Consider the following 21,655-nt stretch of genomic DNA (forward strand, 5'->3'; position numbering starts at 1 on the left):
ATTATTTTTTCAATTACTATTGACTTGATAGTTTGTCAACATCAAATACCAAGCAAACAAGCGCATCACAAACAAGCGCATCACAAACAAGCGCATCACAAACAAGCGCATCACAAACAAGCACATCACAAACAAGCACATCACAAACAAGCGCATCACAAACAAGCACATCACAAACAAGCACATCACAAACAAGCACATCACAAACGAGCGCATCACAAACAAGCGCATGACAAACAAGCACATCACAAACAAACGCATCACAAACAAGCGCGAAGAGATTTGAATTGAGCTCAGTCTAGCCAATCAAACTGTTGCCCATCAAATACAAAGTTTATTTCTTTGCCATCAGTGAATGTAATTACCAATTAGATTGTAGTTCTAACGTTCCGCCATATTGTCGTTTGCTTTGTGTGTGTGTGTGTTTTGGGGGAGGGGGTATGAAGGAGTTGTGACGAACGGCACAAACAGCTCCCATATGGTCCTTTTGTCGTTCAAACCGGAAATACACTACCGTTTGGTCAGCACTCTCTCAACCCGCATTCCCCCACCCCCTTTCGCTGCATTGTCGGGCCCAATTCTTTCCCTCCTTTCTGATTAACTCCCTTACTTCCTGTCACATGACAATGAGGCATGTCATGGTGACCCGGACAACAGAGAGAGAGAGAGAGAGAGAGAGAGAGAGAGAAACAACAAGAGAAGGGGGTAGCAGGGTGGGCTGTCATTGAGTCAAGAGAAAGTCATGTTCAAATTCCAATGAAGGAGATGAGTGATTTAGTTCCATGGAATGTTCACCCAGTACTTGCCTTTCGTCTCCAGTCACTTTGATCCAATCAAAAAGTAATTTATTTTTTTTACCAGATTTCCAGACAAGAAACATAATAAAACAAAATGTATACAAGATTTTAGTGCGAATGTATACTACAAAATAAAAAAAAAATACAAATCTTTAACAGTTTCTCTTTTTATAGTTTCTTTTTACTTGTCCATTCTTTTAAATTCGAGGCAAAGGCTTGCTTTAAGTTTAAAACATGTACTTTGACTGCATGACCATGGTCCCCGCCGACGTGCAGGAGGATTTGATTAGAATGTAATAGTCTTCACTGCTGAAGAAACATCCGAAACATGTCAAACAAACAAACTGAAAATGTGTTTTCATTTCTAATGAGACTCATTTTAAATTTCACTACACTAGTAGAATAGCTACCAATGGATAGAATAACTAGTTGCTAAAAAAAAGTACATGAATTTTTAGTTTTTTCATGTAAATAAATTTAAATAAGTTTGAAATAAGTTTGAAATGCGTTTATCATTCTCAACATTTCACTAATAATTTTGTATCGGGCATTGTTTAAAATTAACATAAGTCGGTACGAGAGGCTGCAAAGCATTCCCTTTGGAATTATTCAAAAACACTTTAAGAACAACCGTGATCTTATGAACAATCTGGCAACAATCTGACAATGATATTTATTGAACACGACGTCATTTAGTCTCTAGGCTACTCACAATTTAGTCTCTAGGCTACTCACAATTTAGTCTCTAGGCTACTCACATTTTAGTCTCTAGGCTACTCACATTTTAGTCTCTAGGCTACTCACAATTTAGTCTCTAGGCAACTCACAATTTAGTCTCTAGGCAACTCACAATTTAGTCTCTAGGCTACTCACAATTTAGTCTCTAGGCTACTCACATTTTAGTCTCTAGGCAACTCACATTTTAGTCTCTAGGCTACTTTTAATTTAGTCTCTAGGCTACTCACAATTTAGTCTCTAGGCTACTCACAATTTAGTCTCTAGGCTACTGTTAGACACCTTATTTATATAGGTTAGTTATTTAGCGACGCACCATAGAAGACGCATATTGAACGGGACTAGTGACGTTTGGGATATGTTGGGTTAGAGACCGGAAAATCAGTTAGCGATAGAACACTCCAGGGTAACGACGTGTTTAGTGACAGAGACTTCTACTGTGGCCTTTTATCAGAATAAATCCATGTACAATTGTTCATCAGAGTCGACTACATCTCTTCACTTGTTAAAACAGGTGTTGTATGGTTCTTGTTTGACTTGTTGGTCAACTACACGTAATACACCCGAACAATCACACCCAAACGATTGCAGAGTAATTGGTTGACTTCAAGACAGCCTGAACTAGCAACATCACAGTGGCGACCCCGAACCTCGAAGCCGGACCCCTGATGAAGCCGAACATCGAACCGGACCTCGAAGCAGAACGTTTACTCAGGTGAGGGTCGTGCACTCGAAGATATAAGATTTCATCGGAGTACGGCTGAACACAGCATCATCGCAGAGTGACTTTGTTCTAGATCTACATACAGTCGTCGCCTGTTTGATCGCACGTTCAACGAGCCGTTAACTCAGGGTGACCTTCGTCAGGACAGTAATCATCGCAACGCCTGATCTTCATATGCTGAATCGACCTACAACCAGAGAAACCGTTCGTTCATAACGGGTGAGAGATCGTTAGTGAACCTGTTGGACATATTTTTTTCTTCGTCGTAGGAGCCACATCGAGTATCAAGTTTTACCTCGCCAGTTCGAGAAGGACAGTTTGCCCGCTGTCAGAAGTATTGTGAGTACTACAAGTTTGGTAGCTAACTAAATCGCTCTGTCGTCTTACCCTTGGAGAGATTCTTGTGGAGCAGTTTGCTCATTGAACCGGTTGCTTGCCACTTTTATAACGGACACTGTGTTTAACCTTTGGAAGGTTAGTGAAGTAATCTTTATCAGTACTGAACATTGATATATCTAGTATTCGTCGGTCTAGACCATACCTAGACTTGTTAGCAGTGAAGTTGTGGAAACAGCTACATCCACTTAATTTCGTTGAAAACCGTTAGTCGTATAACGGAACGTCGTCGGAGGTGACCTTGGTCTCACCTAGTCTACATTGGACAGTTTGGTCTAGTGAAGCAGAGTACAACAGCAAACTTCGTCGTACTACCAGAGTAGCAGCAGAAGCAGTGAACTATTTTAGAAAGTCGTTATTCGTCAGCCCAGATCAAGTCATCGTCAAGAAAGTCGTTATTCGTCAGCCCAGATCAAGTCATCGTCAAGAAATTCGTTATTCGTCAGTCGTCCAGATCAAGTTGTCGTCAAGAGACTATTATTTGTCAGTAGTCGTCTACACAAGTCAAGTCGTCGCCAGAAGAACCGTTAACCTATTCGTCAGTAACTGTGTACACAAAGTCGTCAGAACTACACATACGGTCATCAACAGTCGCCGAAGGAACTGAAACATTTTGCTGTGGCATATCAGGACATCTGTGGCATTACGTGGGATACTGGTAGCACCGGAGAACAGAGTCAGAACTGGAAGAGAGGCAGTGGAATTTGTTGTGATCTAGCATATTCGGGAGTCCGAACAAAGGGATCTTTCTTATCAAAAGCTAAGTGCCATTTTTCTTATTAGTATATGTTTAGATTGCCCTTAGAAATAGATTTTGTCTAAATTTGGTATGTTAGCCTGAGATTCAGGTGGTGCTGAAGCCTTAAACCCGTTCGGGGTAGAAGACATAATTTAGATGAAAAGCTATATTATACGTTTAGGGTTGTAATTGTTTTGTTTGTGTAAACGTCATATCCGTTGTTGCCTAGTTACTTCGTGACGTTATCATTGTGTGCCATATTGTCATATCCCAACCCATAGCGATAGTCTCATTTAATTATTTCATTTGTTTATATTATTTTAAATTATTTATTTTTATTAATTTAATTAGATCTGTATTTTTTTTTCACTTAATGATAGAAAGTGCGGGTAGGATTCTTTTACTGTGAATCAGACTAAAATAATTTTAGTTTGAGCGGTTAAAATCAAATATGATTTTGCCATGAGAATAATGCCGAAACTGGCATCGTAGTCAAACACTGTCGTCTGGCTAAATATAGATCTACAAATTTTGTACATCTCTTTGGTACAATTAAATCATCTAGACTCTAAGTTGAAATATTATTAATTGAAAGATGAATGAAGGTAGTACATTCTAGAGATATATATCTTGTTGAAGATATATTTGACATTGTATACACATATTTATTTCGTATGGTTAAATAGAACCATAATTTCTGGATTGGATCTAAGAAATCTATGATAATCTATCTTATCTACTCTAGATCTATATATATAGATCTAGACTCTAGACAGTCTTTGAATTTACTCTAGACACTTCAGTCACATCAAATTTTAAAATTGATCATAGTTATTCATACTAATAGTGATAGTGCTCTTGATAACTATAGATCTAAATGGTATTATTATATATACTATAATATACTAGATTTAAATTTGTGTGATACTAGACCTAATATACAGATTTGAATATAACCATAATAACTCAGACTAGATTTACTCATTTACTAAATCTATAGATAGAGACATAACACTTAAAACTGGTATAAAAGTGTGTAAAAACCTAAATATAAAATAAATTTAAAGTATAGCCATAACCAATATAGGCTAAGTAAAAATATATATAAAATATAAAACACAATGGCTACATCATCATATGTGGACCTTAAGGAGGTTAAGGAAACAGCTATGCAGGATGGAAAGGCTATGGAGTTAAAAGGAAAGGACTTAGCAGCTTATGTACAGCAAGTTGTGAGGGAAGAAACAGAACGTCAAAAACAAGAAATAGAAAGACAAGAAGAACGTCAGAGACAAGAAAGGATCAGAAAGGAAGAATATGAGAAGCAAAAAGAGGACCAAGATAGGCAAGACAAAGAGAGAGAAAAAATTAGAGAGCATGAAGATAAAATGGAGAAGATGAGATTGGATGCAGCACAAGCCAGAGCTCAAATTGAACAAGGAAATAACACAAATAACTCAAATAATATTACCACACAAAGAGACAACCCTAATTCGCAAACATGGCTAAAGAGAAAGATACAAAGTTTTGATGAACAGAAGGATGACATTGGTGATTTTTTGAAAAGATATGAGGCAAAAATGTCTACATTTAATATGCCAGAAGAAGAGTGGTCTGAAATACTGATAGACTTCGTTCATGGTCAAGCTCTAACAATATGCCAAAATCATGACCATCATATTGATGATAGCTATCAGGTTTTAAAAAGAGAGTTATTGAATGCCTATGGTCATAATGCTACAACTTTTAGAAAGAAATATTTTGACAATATACCATCATTAGAAATAGAACCCCAAACTACCATTAATATGGAAAAGGATTTCTTCAATAAGTGGGTAAAATTAGAAAAAGTGAATAATTCGTATGAGGGATTAAAAAATTTTATTTTAGTGGACAACTTTGTAAATAAATGTGATCCTCAATTACAATCTTTTATTAGAGAAAGAAACCCAAAAACTATAGATGAAATAACAGAGATAATGAGAGTATACAAAAATGCCTATCCAAATAAACCATTTTCTGATAGGGATAAAAGCAAAGTAGATTTAATAGGATACACCAAAGAAAATGTTGATAGAAGTAGAAATAGAAACAGATCAAATAGTGGAAATAGAAAATATAGTGAAATAACCTGTTTTAAATGTCAAGGAAAAGGTCATATAGCAGCTAACTGTAGAAGAGGGAATAGTAGGTCTGGAAGTAGAAATAGATACAATGAACAAAATAACAGTAGATATAGGAGTAGAGATAGGAATGACAGGGGAAATTATAGAAATAGAAATTACAGTAGGGAATACAAAAATAAAGGTACAGATAGGGTATATTTCATGGAAGGAAATAGGAACAATTTTGCAGTGTACCCAGGGTTTGTAGATAGAATTCCGGTGGAATTAATCAGGGATTCAGGTTGTAACACTTTGGCAGTAAAAACTAAATTTGTCAAACCTCATTGGTATAAAGGGTTTACTAAGAAAGTAGAATTAGCAGATGGCACCGTAAGGGAATTTAAAGCTATAAGGGTATACATTGAAACCCCATTTTTCACTGGTTATTGTGATGGCATTGCAATACCAGAAATGAGATATGATATGTTAGTAGGAAACATAAAAGGAGTTAAAGAATGTTCAAGAAAAGAATTAGAAGACTGGCAAAACAAATACAAAAACATAAGACAAAAGCATGAAAACATAGAAACACAAAATATAACAAGTATGATAATAACAAGATCAATGGATAAAAAAGATGAGAAACAGGAAAATACAATAAATGTAATAAGTAATGATAAAGAAAAAGAAACCAGTAATGTAATACAAATAGAAAATACAGATGTTAAGGAAAGAGAGATAGAAAATGAAACACAAAATAGTCTTGAAACACAAATATCTCAAAGTGGAAAAGAAACAACACCCACATTTGCATTAGAACAAATGAATGACAATATTATTGGGAAAATATATTCAAGAATATCAGATAAAAACAATAATAATCCAATGGAGAAATTTTGTATAGAGAATAAAATATTGTTTAGACAAACAAGTAATGATAACAAGAAAATAAAACAACTTGTCTTACCACAGAAATATTGGAAAGATGTTTTAATCATGACACATGATAATAATTTAGCAGCACATAGGGGAGTAAAGAAATGTTATAGGAATTTGTCAAAACAAGTATTTTGGCCCAAAATGAAAGCAACAATCAATAAATACATAAACTCATGTGACATATGTCAAAAGAGATCTAACAAAAGCCTAGTGAATAAAGCACCTATTCAAGAAATGGATGAACCTACAAAACCATTTCAGAAAGTATCTATTGATTTAATAGGTCCTTTAATTCAAACTGAAAATAATAATAAATACATTCTAACAGTAATAGACATGTTTAGTAGATACCCAGAGGCAATCCCATTATCAAATACAAGTGCAGAGAATATCATTAATGCCATAACTCAAAAAGTAATTACAAGACATGGTATACCTAAAATTATATTGAGTGATCAGGGATCTCAGTTTAAGTCAGAACAATTTAAGAAATGGACTAAACAATACAATATACAACACATATACTCTTCGGTTTACCACCCAGAGAGTAATGGTTTATGTGAACGATATGGTGGTTCATTAAAAAGATCACTAACAAAGATAATTCAGAATAATCAGAACAAGTGGGATCATTACATTAACTATGTACTATTTGCTCATAGAAACAACATCCATGAAGCAACACAATTTTCACCATATGAAATAATACATGGAAGAAAACCCAGAGATGAATTAGATGTTTTCAAAGAAAATCTAATAGACAATGAGAATAAATTAAATAATGACAGTGAAACAACAATCACAACAGAATTGAAAGAAATATGGACTCAAGCATATAACAACAATAAGAAATACAAACAAAGTGCTCATGAGAATCTAAATAAGAAAAGACAATTGAAAACACTAGAAGTAGGAAACAATGTGTTAATATTGATAAATGACCTGAAAAATAAAATTGGTAAACAATGGAAAGGTCCATTTAAGGTGATAAAACAAATTAGTGATGTGAATTATCAAATTGAAATAAATGGGAAAGTTAAAACATATCACATAAATAATTTGAAACTATATCATGATAGAGAAGATGAGTTGATACAAAACATTCAGGAGGAAATAGAAAATACATTTTCAGAAAGAGAAGAATGCTTGATGATAATAACAAATGAAAATCACAATGAAAATGATATTAAGGAAATACCGGTAATAGAAACAAAAGAGAATCAAACTTGGCAAAAGATTAATCTTAATAATTTAACTAAGGAAAAGTCAAAAGATATAACTAAAATAATACAGGAATACAAAGAAATTTTTTCCAGCATACCAGGAAAAACTAATATTATTAAACATGACATTAAAGTAACAGACCCAAAACCTATCAAGCTTAAGCCATATAGAATACCGCTACATTTACAAGACAAAGTAAAGAAAGAAATAGACAATTTACTAGAATCAGGTATAATTGAGCCATCAACATCTCCTTACGCTTCACCAATTGTGATAGCCAAAAAGAAGAATGGAGATATACGGTTATGTATTGATTATAGGAAACTTAACAACATCACAGAATTTGACCCATATCCAATGCCAAATATAGAGGATATTTTACATAAATTAAATGGAGCAAAATTTTTTACTAAATTGGATTTAACTAAAGGTTATTGGCAAATACCTTTAACAGAAAATGCAAAACCTTACACAGCATTTGTAACACCATATGGTATTTTTCAATGGAATTATATGAGTTTTGGATTAGTAAATGCACCTGCCACATTTAATAGAATGATGAACATGATAATTGGAAACAAAGAAAATGTTATTTGCTATTTGGATGACATATGTATTTTTAATAATACTTGGGAGGAACATTTGGTAGATGTAAAAGAAGTGTTCAAAATAATAAAAGAAAGTGGACTTACAATTCAAGCAGAAAAAGTAGAAATAGGATTGGAGGAAATAATTTTCTTAGGACATAAAGTAAATAACAACATGATTAGCCCTATTGAAGATAACATAAAGAAAGTACTTAATATTGAAATACCTACAACAAAAAGACAAATTAAAAGTATATTGGGAATAGTAAATTATTACAGAAAGTTTATAAAGAACTTAGCAGAAATAGTGAATCCACTAAATGACTTACTTAAAAAAGGAAAACCTCAAAAAGTAGTCTGTAATGAGGAATGTGTGAAAGCTATTGACAGAATTAAAGATGTTTTTAGTCATGAATTAATATTAAGACTACCCGATAAAGACAAAATATTTTATGTCACAACTGATGCATCTGGTAATGCTATTGGTGGTTGTCTAATGCAGAACTATGATAACTTACATCCTATATTATATGTAAGTAGAAAATTGTCAGAGGCAGAGAAAAAATATAGTGTCATTGAAAGAGAAGCCTTAGCTGTAATATGGGTAATTACTAAGCTAGAGAGTTATCTAATAGGAAGGAAATTTATATTATTAACTGATCATAAACCTATTCAGTATATACAGCAAAAGAGCATGAAAAACAGTCGTGTTTATAGATGGTTCTTAGCACTACAGGAATATAAATTTGAAGTGAAAGCTATTAGTGGATCTGTGAATATTGTAGTTGATTTATTGTCTAGAATGACATTGAAATGAAATAAGTTTGTAAATAAACTATGGTTATATTGAGTATGTAATATATATTAATATATTGACACCATTTATATGTTATGGAAAAGGGAGATAAGTAAATTTGATGTTAAGCATTTAAAAGTAAGTATGGATATTTTTTTTTGTGTGAATCATTTCATATATCATTGACGAAAGTTAGTTCTATGGAAAAGGGTGAGTATAAAAGAAAAATGGACAAAAGCGTATAAAAGGGTGGTAAGAAAAAAAATTTATTGAATGTGGAAATAAAGTCTGTAATTGTTTTTTGAAATATTGTATTTTATCAGATTACTGCCAGTGAAGAACATTTGTGATGTATGACGTGCCCATAAGATGCCACATTTTCCTCCATGATGAACTGTGTAATAATGAAGATGATTCTGGAGTGTTATGAACATTGACATTGAATATGAGGAACTGTCAAGTCAAGATGAAGATGTCAAGATTTTATGTTTGTTGTCTTCCCCTTAAATTGAAAATGCCCTTGTAAGACTTGACAGTAGTGGAAAAATATTGACATATTTTTTTTTCAAGGGGGGGAGGAATCTGTTAGACACCTTATTTATATAGGTTAGTTATTTAGCGACGCACCATAGAAGACGCATATTGAACGGGACTAGTGACGTTTGGGATATGTTGGGTTAGAGACCGGAAAATCAGTTAGCGATAGAACACTCCAGGGTAACGACGTGTTTAGTGACAGAGACTTCTACTGTGGCCTTTTATCAGAATAAATCCATGTACAATTGTTCATCAGAGTCGACTACATCTCTTCACTTGTTAAAACAGGTGTTGTATGGTTCTTGTTTGACTTGTTGGTCAACTACACGTAATACACCCGAACAATCACACCCAAACGATTGCAGAGTAATTGGTTGACTTCAAGACAGCCTGAACTAGCAACATCACACTACTCACAATTTAGTCTCTAGGCTACTCACAATTTAGTCTCTAGGCTACTCACAATTTAGTCTCTAGGCTACTCACATTTTAGTCTCTAGGCTACTCACAATTTAGTCTCTAGGCTACTCACAATTTAGTCTCTAGGCTACTTTTAATTTAGTCTCTAGGCTACTCACAATTTAGTCTCTAGGCTACTCATAATTTAGTCTCTAGGCTACTCACAATTTAGTCTCTAGGCTACTCACAATTTAGTCTCTAGGCTACTCACATTTTAGTCTCTAGGCAACTCACAATTTAGTCTCTAGGCTACTCACAATTTAGTCTCTAGGCTACTCACAATTTAGTCTCTCACAATTTAGTCTCTAGGCTACTCACAATTTAGTCTCTAGGCTACTCACAATTTAGTCTCTAGGCTACTCACAATTTAGTCTCTAGGCTACTCACAATTTAGTCTCTAGGCTACTCACAATTTAGTCGAGACGTTGCTGCCATCAAAGAAATCTTTTTTTTTTTTAAAAATGTTTATGATATCTGCAGGAATATGTTTAAAGAAACAAACGGAACCCCAGTTGAACGCTATGGAAAGTTCAATTATTTGTTGACTTAGCTATAGATCATGTAGATTTTTTTTATAAAAAAGAGTTCCCCTTTCAGACCTTGTGATCTGTTGGGCTGATGATGTAAAGGTCATCTGTTTCTGTGGCCTACGGTTAAACGTGGGTGTCACAACGACCAACCGCCTGTACTTTTGCCCAACAAATGTCAAGTACCAATTGAGCTTGGTGGACTCAGAGGCCCCCAAAGATCCCGATTTTTAATAAACTACATCATTTTAGTTTTTACTTTATTTCTTTTTATTTGGGGCCATCCAACTCACTTCACTTAGGGCCTCCAATTACCCAAGGCCGACCCTGTACACAGATTTTAAAATATTTTTTTTTAATTTTCAGGCGCATTATAGAATAATAAAAAAATGTTGACACTTGTTTTTTTCCCCACTATCTCTACTTTTTTTTTTCATGCAAAACACTGTCTTCTTTTTACATCTGTGTAACTTTTTTTTTCTCTTCTTGTCCTAGACATTTTTTTTTCTTATTGACATCATTTCCTGTTTTGCTTTTTTTCCCCTCTAAGCAATTTTTCCACTGATTCAAATTGGATCATACGTTTTTCCATCAGCTGTTGACAATAACACAGTTCCACCCGAACACACAATTTACCGCAGATACAACCATAACCCCGTCCACGTAACACACACACACACATCCAACAATAGACCAGTGTTTCTAAAACTTTGACTTGTGACGATCCCTAGATACAAAATTCTTTCGCGCCCCACTTTGTCAGCTGGAGATCGGGAAAATGGCTGTAGACTTCCACATTAGGGCCCGGGCCCATTTAAGAATGTATGAAAAATAAAAAAAAGGTATATATAGTTATAAAATTTTAGCTAAATAGTCCTTTTGTACACAAATTAAGAATGAGGTAATCAAGGATAGTGCCACTATGTCCCTATGGAGAATCCTGTGTCTCTCTTCTCTCTCCCCCCCCCCCGAACCAATATAGACAACTAGCCTGGCATTACCCGCGGCCTGCGGATCTAAGTTTGTGTTTACTAATGTAGTGGATTGGATTTAGATGTATGTAAAACGTAGCTAATGATCCTTTCACGTTATTTCTCTTTCGCTACGAAAATAAAATTAGTTTTGCGAAAATGGGTTTACCCGAAGCCGATACATTCATATCTATTAAAAACGAAAAGAGCGATAGCTTTGTTAAATGAATGGGATTATAAAGTGAACAATTAAACGAAATAATTTTTAGTACGCGATTCATGAATGAATATAGATCTAGGACTATCTCAACTCGGCTTCGCAGCTTTTGTAAACGAATGTAGTCTCTTAAAAATAATGCTTTAGAAAACCAAATTTGAATGTTTATTTGATCAATATATGAAATTAATGGACTATAATTAGTATGTTCATGTGTTAAAATTATAAACAGAAGTTTTATCATCTTAGAGTTGAATTAGAGTTTTAGATCTAGGGATGGGATTATAAAGTAAACAATTAAACGAATTAATTTTTAGTACGCGATTCATTACGGTATTGTCTAATGAAAGAATGTTCGTCACGAAATCTGTAGTTACATATATAAGGAACTAATTAATGTAAAAATGCTTTTGAAACACAAAATTGAAGGTTAATTTTAGTATATAATGAAATCAAATGATCTTCTTTTGTATTTTCATGTGTCAAAGTAAAAAACTATATGCACAAAGTGTATTTCTTAAAATTAGATCTAGGTCTAAATCCTTTCGATCTTTTCTCATGTCAACATTGTAGACATGGCCTAGATCCATAAAATACTATAGCTTTAATAGAGTCGGACAACTTTATTTATTTTTTTAGGGTCTTAAGTAATTTTCAGGGCTACGATACATACACTAAGGTCTAAGTTGGTACCCAAGAAACATTCCTACCAAGTTTTATCAAGATTGGTCAAGCGGTTTTGATGTCTATAAGTAACATACATACACCTCACATTCTACTTTATAGTATAGATTAGGATGTACATGTATTAGTCTCACTATTTCACTGTTTCAGTCAATATGCAGCAGATTCTCCCTCCATCTAGTCAGGGTTCTAGGGGAGCGCAGTTAGCTTACCAAGCGAGTCAGGGGGTGGGGGGAGAACCCCGGTGCCAAGCAATTTCCTGCGTTCTGATTCCTTTTTGAGCTTCAGAAATTATTTGTCCTGGCGACCACCAAACCCTCCCCCTTTTCTCCTAGTAAACATCAATTGATAATTACAATAAAACTAAAAAAAATAGTCCCGTCCCCTTTTGTCAGGACGTTGCGCACCCCTAAGTACACAGTTTGAGAAGCGCGGCAATAGACTTTCACTAACTAGTGGCAAAAAGGAGCGGAGAGTCGTCGGAGACAGATTTTAAAGCCCAGGTCACTGCAAGGATCATAAATGAAACTGTAGACTTCTCTCCATACGTGTTAAACCCGAGCTGACTGCCAGGATGACAGGCGATATAAAAGTGTTGAAGATTGGAAGGGGCGGGGGGAGGTGTACGCTAGACCAGAACTGGGTAGACATTCAAATTTAGGAGTTGAAACACGAGGCGGGAAATGACCGGAGGAAGGAGGGTTAAGCGGTACAGTTCTTATCAAAATAATACCAGCTATTTGTGACATAGACCAGGGGATTCAAAGTGTATGCCGGTGAGAGCGAGGGGTCACGTTCTCGTCTGGTCCGTAGAGTGTAGAGATAATTGTTATGGGATATAAATAGACGAAAACTTGGACAGATGTAAGTTTCGAAAAGCTTGGGTCAGGGGTCAGAAGTTTGACCAATCACAAAAAGAAGTTGTGGTGGTGCCCTTATGTTGAAAAAAAGTTTTAAGTTACGCCATTGTCATTATGTGAAAATCTAATGCTTCCTTCTTATTGACATTTTTTTTACTCTACAAACTGAACAGCTGAGAAATTTCAATTCTGCAGTGCTAAAAAGTGCATACAAATTATTAAAAACACTGAAAATAAACAACAACAACAACAACAAAAACTAGCGAGACAGGAAAAAGGGAAAATAGCTTATAGGATTTAACAAGATTGGTCTCTAGAAAGAAATCAATACTAATTCAGAATATTGACCTGACTGAAATGAAATCAACTAAGCTTTAGCATGATCTACAATATTTATTAAATTTAGTTTCTAAATAAGCAGTCACTTAGTTTTGCTCAATTGCTAGAGTTAAACTTTAATTTTAAATAATATACTTGTAAAACATACATTAATTAACTGCATACACGTATGATTTACGCTAATTTGTTGATGGTAATAAAAGACGTAGTCTTTAAAACGTCAATGAAATATAATGGAAATATAATGGAACGTCATTGTTTTCAGTTAATTAGATAAATGATATTAAACACAAGACGCTATTTTCTTATTGAGTGCATTAATCTATCACTTTTACAAGGTTACAAAGACAGTTTGTGTGGAAACACCTCAAAATCGGCTCCCGAAGTGGTCCACCCAGGCAGGTAATAAGGCAGGTATTAATATTTTCAGAAAGAATATCATATTATGATGTCGGATTTTCACTATCTTTTCTAGTTTACGAGATCTAAACGGGACGGACGGACGGACAGACCACACAAACTAACTTTTGGGGTCCACTAAAAACCTAACTTAGCAACACGTCCTTTGCTTTGTACACCGGAGACACCAAACAAGCTGAGAGCTATTTATAGTTTCCCTCCGTGAATGAAAATCTCCACCACTTTGATGACGTCACGTTGTCGAAACACTTTCAGCATGTTTGTGTCTGTCTGTGTATATTTCTGAATGTGTGTATCATATGTGTATGTGTTTATGTTTGTGAATGTGTGAAGCAAGGGGAACAAGACACTGTTGTAACCATCTGGTGATTGTTTATGTTCCTTGCTGAGCACTGATTCAACTCTCATGAATGCCTCACCCATATGAACATCACTTCTACCTAGACAGCCGAGACTTTGAAGATGATTTAATCGCTTCAAACAGTTGTCTTAGGTCTTCCTTTTCATTCAAGTCATCATCTTTTATCATCTTTTTAACACCACGCAGTCATCGTCTCATTAACATCACGCAGTCATCGTCTCAAAGCTTCTTTCTCCCCCCCCCCCCCCGCTAACAACTGTCCTTTATTCTTACACACAGGTCTGGTAGGGGAGGGAGTGGAGTGGACATGGACAAAGCAGCAGATGATGACTGGACCAAGGTCAGTAAGGTATTAACTGGTGAAGCTCTCTGCCCTCCTCCCCGCCTCTTATTATTGCACGACCCGGGTCCACGTCCACGTGAATGACAAAGCCTGCTCACTACGAAGGGATGCACCAATATGGAGTGCCGCTCGTGACGAACAAAAAAATGACTTGATGTGAGGACAAAGTGTCCCAAAGTCCCTATGGGAAATCCCTTGTCCCCCACCTCCCCAAACAGATAATTGGCAATTAGGATGTCCATGTATTAGTTGTAATCAATCATAAGAACTCAGAGTAAATAAATGCATCAATATAGCAGGAGGAATTTGGGGGATTGGTTTATGTGAGGAGGGGCAAGCTTTGTGCCTTTCTGAGCATTTGATTAGATTGTGTTTTTGTATTTGAAGATTATGGTTCAGTGTTTTATGTATAATTACTACATTACTTTTAAGTCTTCTATCCTACTTCTAAATTGAGTGATTTTACTTAAAGGTGTTACTCTAGTTAAATGTGAATATTTGTTTGTTATGAATCTCACTGCTCTATTTTGTGTCTGTTCAGGTTTCTTAATGTTTTCTTGAGTTGAGGGGTCCTAAACAGCGGATGCAAATTCTATAATTGGCCTGGTCAAAGTTACATAACATTTTGGTTTTATGTTCTTATTTGATTTATAGAAATTTATATTTATAAACCCTAATGCTTTGTTTGATTTTTTAATAGTTTCATCAATATGGGGATGCCATAACATATTCTCATTTTTTATAACACCTAGGTATTTAGCGTTTTAAGTCTGTCAAGAGATGGCACAGACCTTGACTTTTTATGAAAAGCAAAGGGAACGAAGAGAATGAAAATCATTGGTAAATTCCATTTAGATGTTAGAATTGAGATACGCCGCTGAAACTGGTTGGTATCTTATCTTCTTTCTTTCTTCTTTTTAACCTTTCTTCTCCGAGCTGACCACCATATTTTGTTTTTGTGTTCCGCAAGGGAGGTAACTCGTACTTTGTTGGATCAACTGGCTTGACAAAAAAACAACTGTCAATGTAGAAAAAGAGAGGGGAAGGAGTGCATAAGGAGCGAGGTGGGCTAAACAAAAAAAGTCGGGTGGCAAGGAATTGGGGCGCTACCGGCCGTTAAGTCTTTGTAATGCTGTTTTTATTCTAGTTTTTTTTTTTTCTTTTAATTGTCGCCAATTTGTGTGCGGGTGGCGGGGCGCGTGTAGTTGGAAGTACAATAACAAGAAGAAATAAAAAAAAAAGAAGCTACGGGAGAGAGAGGGGAGGGACGCCTGGTCTGCCCTGATGTTAGGACTTAAGGGGGTGTACACTAGCAGAAGGTAGACGAGGAGGTTGTAGGTCAAGCTGCAGCTGGGCACGTTCAAGGTCACAGGTCAAGGTAAATTAGAACTTTTTTTATCTGGAGTATTTTCAGTTCATGTTTTTAATGGAGTCCCTAGTGCAACAAAGGCGCGTGGCCAAGAGGGAAAGAAAAAAAGGGTCAGGGAGGTGGAGCTGGGTGGGGGGGGGGGGGGAGCGATGGGAGATCACAAATGAAACCTGTCCTTCGCAAGCTGCAATAAACAAATTGCCGTTGTACAATATACTGTCTTCCTCTACCGCCATCTTCTTCTTCTTTTTTTCTCTCTCTCTCTCTTTTTCTCATCTGGCCTCTCTTTCAATCTATGTTTCTCTGGTTTCTGACTTCTCTCTCTTTCTCTCTATCATTCTCCCTCTTTCATGTTGTTTCTCTCTCTATTTTCTCTCTCGTTTTTCCCCCTCCCCCCCCCCCCCCATCTTTCTGACCTCTCAATATTTCTTTTTTTTTTTTTTCATTTCCCTTACTCCCTCTGACCTCACTCTCTATCTCTCGTCTCTGACCTCACTCTCTATTTACTCTATGCCAATCTCTTGTTTTCTGAGCATCATTTAGATTGTATTTTCAGAGCTCTTTTGTGAGTTTGTTTGTTTAAAGTCTTCAATGGACGTGGACGTTTCCCAGCTGTTTAGCTCAAAGTGAAAGTTGAAATCAAATTTTTTTTTTTTAATAGGCGTCAATTTAGTTTCCATGTCTCGAATATTTAGTACTGGCCATATGTTACCCGCGGCCCGCGGGTCTTAATTAGCGTATCACTGTTGATATAGTCACTGAGAGTGCTTTGGAAACAGTTAAACGAAATAATAATGTTATAAGTAAAGCGAAAGCATGAATGTAAAAGTAGTAGCCTATGAATGGAGCTATCAAAATAGCTAATCGACCTAAATCCATTTTTTAAAATAGAAATATTTGCTTGTAGGTCTACATATATTTGATTAAAATAGGAAATGGACTTTATTTTGTATGTTCATCTGTTAAAGTATAAAGTAGATCTATCATCTATAGTTAATTATAGATCCAGAGTTAAATATTGGCTTGGCTTGGATAGATTTCGTTGTGCGCGTGCGTGGAGCCTTCGCTATGCGCATGCGCGACCTTTCTTGTTAGATGTACGCTACTCATGAATGGAACTATTAAAATGTATGTCAACACGTCTTCGCAGCTATAGCGAACGAATGTATGAAAGATGCTTTAGAAAAACAAATTTGAATGTTAATTTGATTAAAATATGAAATGAATGGACTATAATTAGTATGTTCATTTGTTAAAGTATAAAACTATCTTTGCGAAGAGAAGTTCTATCATATTAGAGCTGATTTAGACCTTGGAATAGAGAGATATGTAATATTTCGGCCTTTTCTAATGAAAGAATGTACGTCAGGTCTTCTAAATTCGTAGAACGTATTTATGTAAAAATGCTTTTTGAAACACAAATTTGAAGCTTAATTTTATTAAATAATGAAATCAATAGACTTTATTTTCTATTTTCATGTGTCAAAGTAAAAAACTACCTTTGTAAAGTGTGGTTTTAAAAATTAGATCTAGATCTAGATCCTTTCGATCTAAACATGGTAAACATGGCCTAGATCCATGAAATAGTAGGCCTAATACTTTCATAGAGTTGGGCAACTTTTTTTTCTTGAATGTCTTAAGTTTATTTTAGGGCTACTATACATACGTCACGGTTCCAGTTAGTACCCGAGGAACATTTGTGCCAAGTTTCATCAAGATTGGTCAAACAGTTTTGATTTCTATTCGCAACATACATACATACATACATACATACATACATACATACTTACATACATACATACATACATACATACATACATATATACATACGCCTTACTTTCTGCTTTATATTATAGATAAGTTGCAGTTACATGCGCAGTGAAATGTAAATTTGGGATGGTGCGAATGCGTGTTGAAAGAGATATAGTAGTGCGTACCATTCATAGACATATATGGTACCAATACTATTCACATTGTGTATCCATCGAACCAAGTTTAACATTGACTACAAATTTGTAGTCCCGTGTATTCATTATTACAGAGTCTCGTGTTCTCGTAACTCGAGCACTAGTGAGTTTGAGGTTTATATTATTTTGAATGACTATTTATCTGAACAGATTGATGACTTAGCTTGTTTTTTTATTTTATTTGTATTGTCCTATATTGACCTTAGTATGTCAGCAAGGGGGATTTCGTTTTTCTCGGACAATCAAACTATAAAGCTTGTTCATCAAACCCGATTCCTAATTTTTTTTCGTCCGAGATGCCTGATGCCTTTTTTATTTGGAATTTTTCCACTTGAATGACACCATCTCAAAATCATTGTCTGTTTATTTGTCAAACCTAAAACATAAATGTATATGTTCCTCTTTTGAAACATGAAACTTCAAAAGTTCAGTAGGCTAGCAGCTAGAGGAAACTGGTTGGCTGTCTTCTCTCAGAAACTATTTCACTTGTTTAAAATTATTCCTACTAGCCGAATATGACAGGTTTACCTGATTTGTAAAAGAGTTTCGTTCTTTAACAGAGATAAATTTAGGTATTTTCTTTTATTTCTAGCCCCCCTCTCCCCCGCTTATGTTAAGGTGGGACATTGAAAATAGACTAGCGTCTCCGCCATGATCTAAGGAACATTAATGCCAACTTTTATCAGGATTGGTTTAACGGTTTAGATTTCATACATACATACATACTTACATACATACATACATACATACATACATACATAGATACATACATACTTACATACATACATACACATACATACATACATACATACATACATACATACATACATACATACATACATACATACATAAAAACATACATGCATGCATGCATACGCCTTACATTCTGCTTTATATATTACATTTTTATTGAAGATATCTTCATGGCGTTTGTTACACAACCATTAGATCGAGACCAAGGTATCAAACCTGAACAGAGGCAGACTGAGCTAATGATTGCAGCTCTGAATTAATGCCCTTGTTTCTTGTACTGATACACACATTTAAAATTAATCTCTCCATTGTCAACCAAGTATTCTAACTGTTTCTCTGCCACGCCGATGGCTCAAAATAAACATTCTTTGACAAGTTGGAAGGCCACGGCACGGACTATAAATAGAATAACTCTTGAAAATGAAAAGTGAAGCTAGGACAACACAAGCCGTAGTCAGAAATAGAAAGATCTGTTTCTTTTTCAATTACTAAATCACTTTGTGTGTGTGTGTGTTCTTCTCTGTCTGGTCGTGACGTGTGGGTTGATGAAAGGATGTGATGTGCCACAAAAAGATCCGCTCTTCATTACACTTTAATCAATGATGTTTCATTTATTCACCTTCATCTTTCTTTTTATGTATTAGCATCATTATCTACGTTTATCTTGTCGTTTTATTGCAAGTTGTGCTTTCTACTAGAAACTTGAATTTTTAGTTGTCAACGAGGCAAATGTCTGGGCAGAAATCTATTGATTTAGACAGACTTTCCTTGATGTGAAATATGAGAGTCTCTTAGTCCAAGTAATGTTATAGTTACTTAAGTACATTCTCGTCTGGTATTTGATGCTGACAAAACCTTTTGTATTTTAAGTTCTAATAATTACATTGAAGACACTGTAAACATCAGGTAGACATCAAGTAGACATCTAAGAAACATTAGGGAAACATCAAGGAAACACCAGAGAAACACTAGGTAAAACACCAGAGAAACACTAGGTAAAACATCAGGGAAATACCATGGAAACATTATGGAAACATCAGCGAAACATCTGGTAATAGGCTCGAATTTAAAGTTAATAAAAATGTCTATCATAAAATGTTCACTAATATTTAGCAGCATATTTTTAATGTTATTTAGTCGTATTTTTTTAAAATATGGACATGAAATAGAGGTCTAGAGGTTTAGTAGTTAAAAGAAAAGAGAATAATCTGTTTAAACAATGGCTTTGACGCTTCAATATTTGTTCAAAACGCTCTCTAAATTATCAAGCGCTTCGTTAAAGCGCAAAAGATAGATCTACTCGTCTCTGAGAAATGATAGTAATTCATCAGCAATATAAAAGAAATCTCCTAACTAATGGAACAATAGATTGCTAAAATGTTTGGGCTATGCATGTACAGTCATTTGTAAATAGATTTTGATCTTTTCGTACTAACGGGCCAGACAGTTCCCTAAGCCCCCCCCCCCTCCTCCCCCACATGTCTCTGTACTATTCCAATCAAAAGACTGAAAGCAACATGAGAATCAACTATTTCAAGATATTCAATTATCAGCAAAGTAATTCCAATGCTTTGTAATCTTTTTTTCCCTTTTTAGCTGAAGAGCCATTCGATCGATGGCGGCTGTGGAAAAGATTTGATTGAGTCTAAATTTGTCAACTCTATTTTAGTCACAAAGACTTACTAAGTGTAGTGTCCAAAATGATACTGACATACTTGAAATTATTATTGATATTACTATCCTCATATTAAACCTAATGAAAAACAAATCTCCCCCCTCTCTCTCTCTCTCTCTTTCTCTTTATATATATAGATTCCTTTTTTATCGACTTCGAAACAAAAACAAAATTAATATTTGATTTGTCTTGGTAGCTTTGAGTTTCAAATCTCCACGGGGCTGTATCGGTTTGACTGACACTCTCTATAGTTGACAATTATCTCTGTTCTCACAAGTCTAAATACCGAAAGATTCAATTACACCTGTATGTTCGTCTGAACGTATAAGCTCAAACTTATCATTTTTTTACGTGAGAGTTTTGATATGTTTCAAACTAACGCTCTAACAATAAAACAATTTTTAAAAATCCATTTTTAAACGTTCAATTTGTTGGCTAATGACCTGGTATGTCACGTGGTCTAAATTCTGTTTCTGTGTAATAATTATTTATTTTTAGAAATGCTTTTCTTTTGTGAGGTAGATTGTTTAGCTATTGTTGTTTGATTATTAATTCACCTTAAAATTAAACTAAAAAAATCTATTGCAAAAATCAGAATATTTAAGAAACATGCAAGAATCATACAAGCCATACAAGGAACATACAAGCCATCAAGAATCATACAAGCCATACAAGGAACATACAAGCCATCAAGGAACATACGAGCCATACAAGGAACATACAAACCATACAAGGAACATATAAGAGTTTTTTTTTTAATTTGCTTGTTTTAGTATTAGATTGGGATGTTTTTTAGGGAATGTTTTTTGGTATTTTTTTTTCGAAGTAAACAAGTTTTAATATGAAGCTAGGTTTAACTCTTTCCTAACTGACGATACCAACGTTGATTCCACCAGAATGTGGTAAATAATTACGGAGAGAAAGAGTTAAAAATCTAATGACATATTCAGCATTCTAAGCTTTTGTTAAGAAATGTAATGATTATTTTTAGACAGAGAGTTAGGTGTTGCCTAGTGTAACAAATAATGAAGGCTACTGGTACAGTTAGGTTTTAGCATTTAGCATAGGACCAAGTCATAGGCTTACGTCTGAGCTTCTGAGAGAAGTTAAACACTACAATTTCACCACTGT

At 35.0% G+C, this 21,655-nt stretch overlaps 1 long non-coding RNA gene across 1 annotated transcript; it reads left to right on the forward strand.

The window, feature by feature from the left end:
- The first annotated feature begins 1,807 nt into the window (after positions 1-1,807).
- On the forward strand, positions 1,808-9,836 carry LOC129924676 (uncharacterized). The gene is made up of 2 exons (XR_008776665.1): positions 1,808-3,996; positions 9,366-9,836. It is a non-coding gene; the product is annotated as an uncharacterized LOC129924676 (long non-coding RNA).
- Positions 9,837-21,655: the final 11,819 nt, after the last annotated feature.

This window comes from Biomphalaria glabrata, chromosome 2 (genome assembly GCF_947242115.1).
Source record: "Biomphalaria glabrata chromosome 2, xgBioGlab47.1, whole genome shotgun sequence".
NCBI classification, from domain to species: Eukaryota; Metazoa; Mollusca; class Gastropoda; family Planorbidae; genus Biomphalaria; species Biomphalaria glabrata.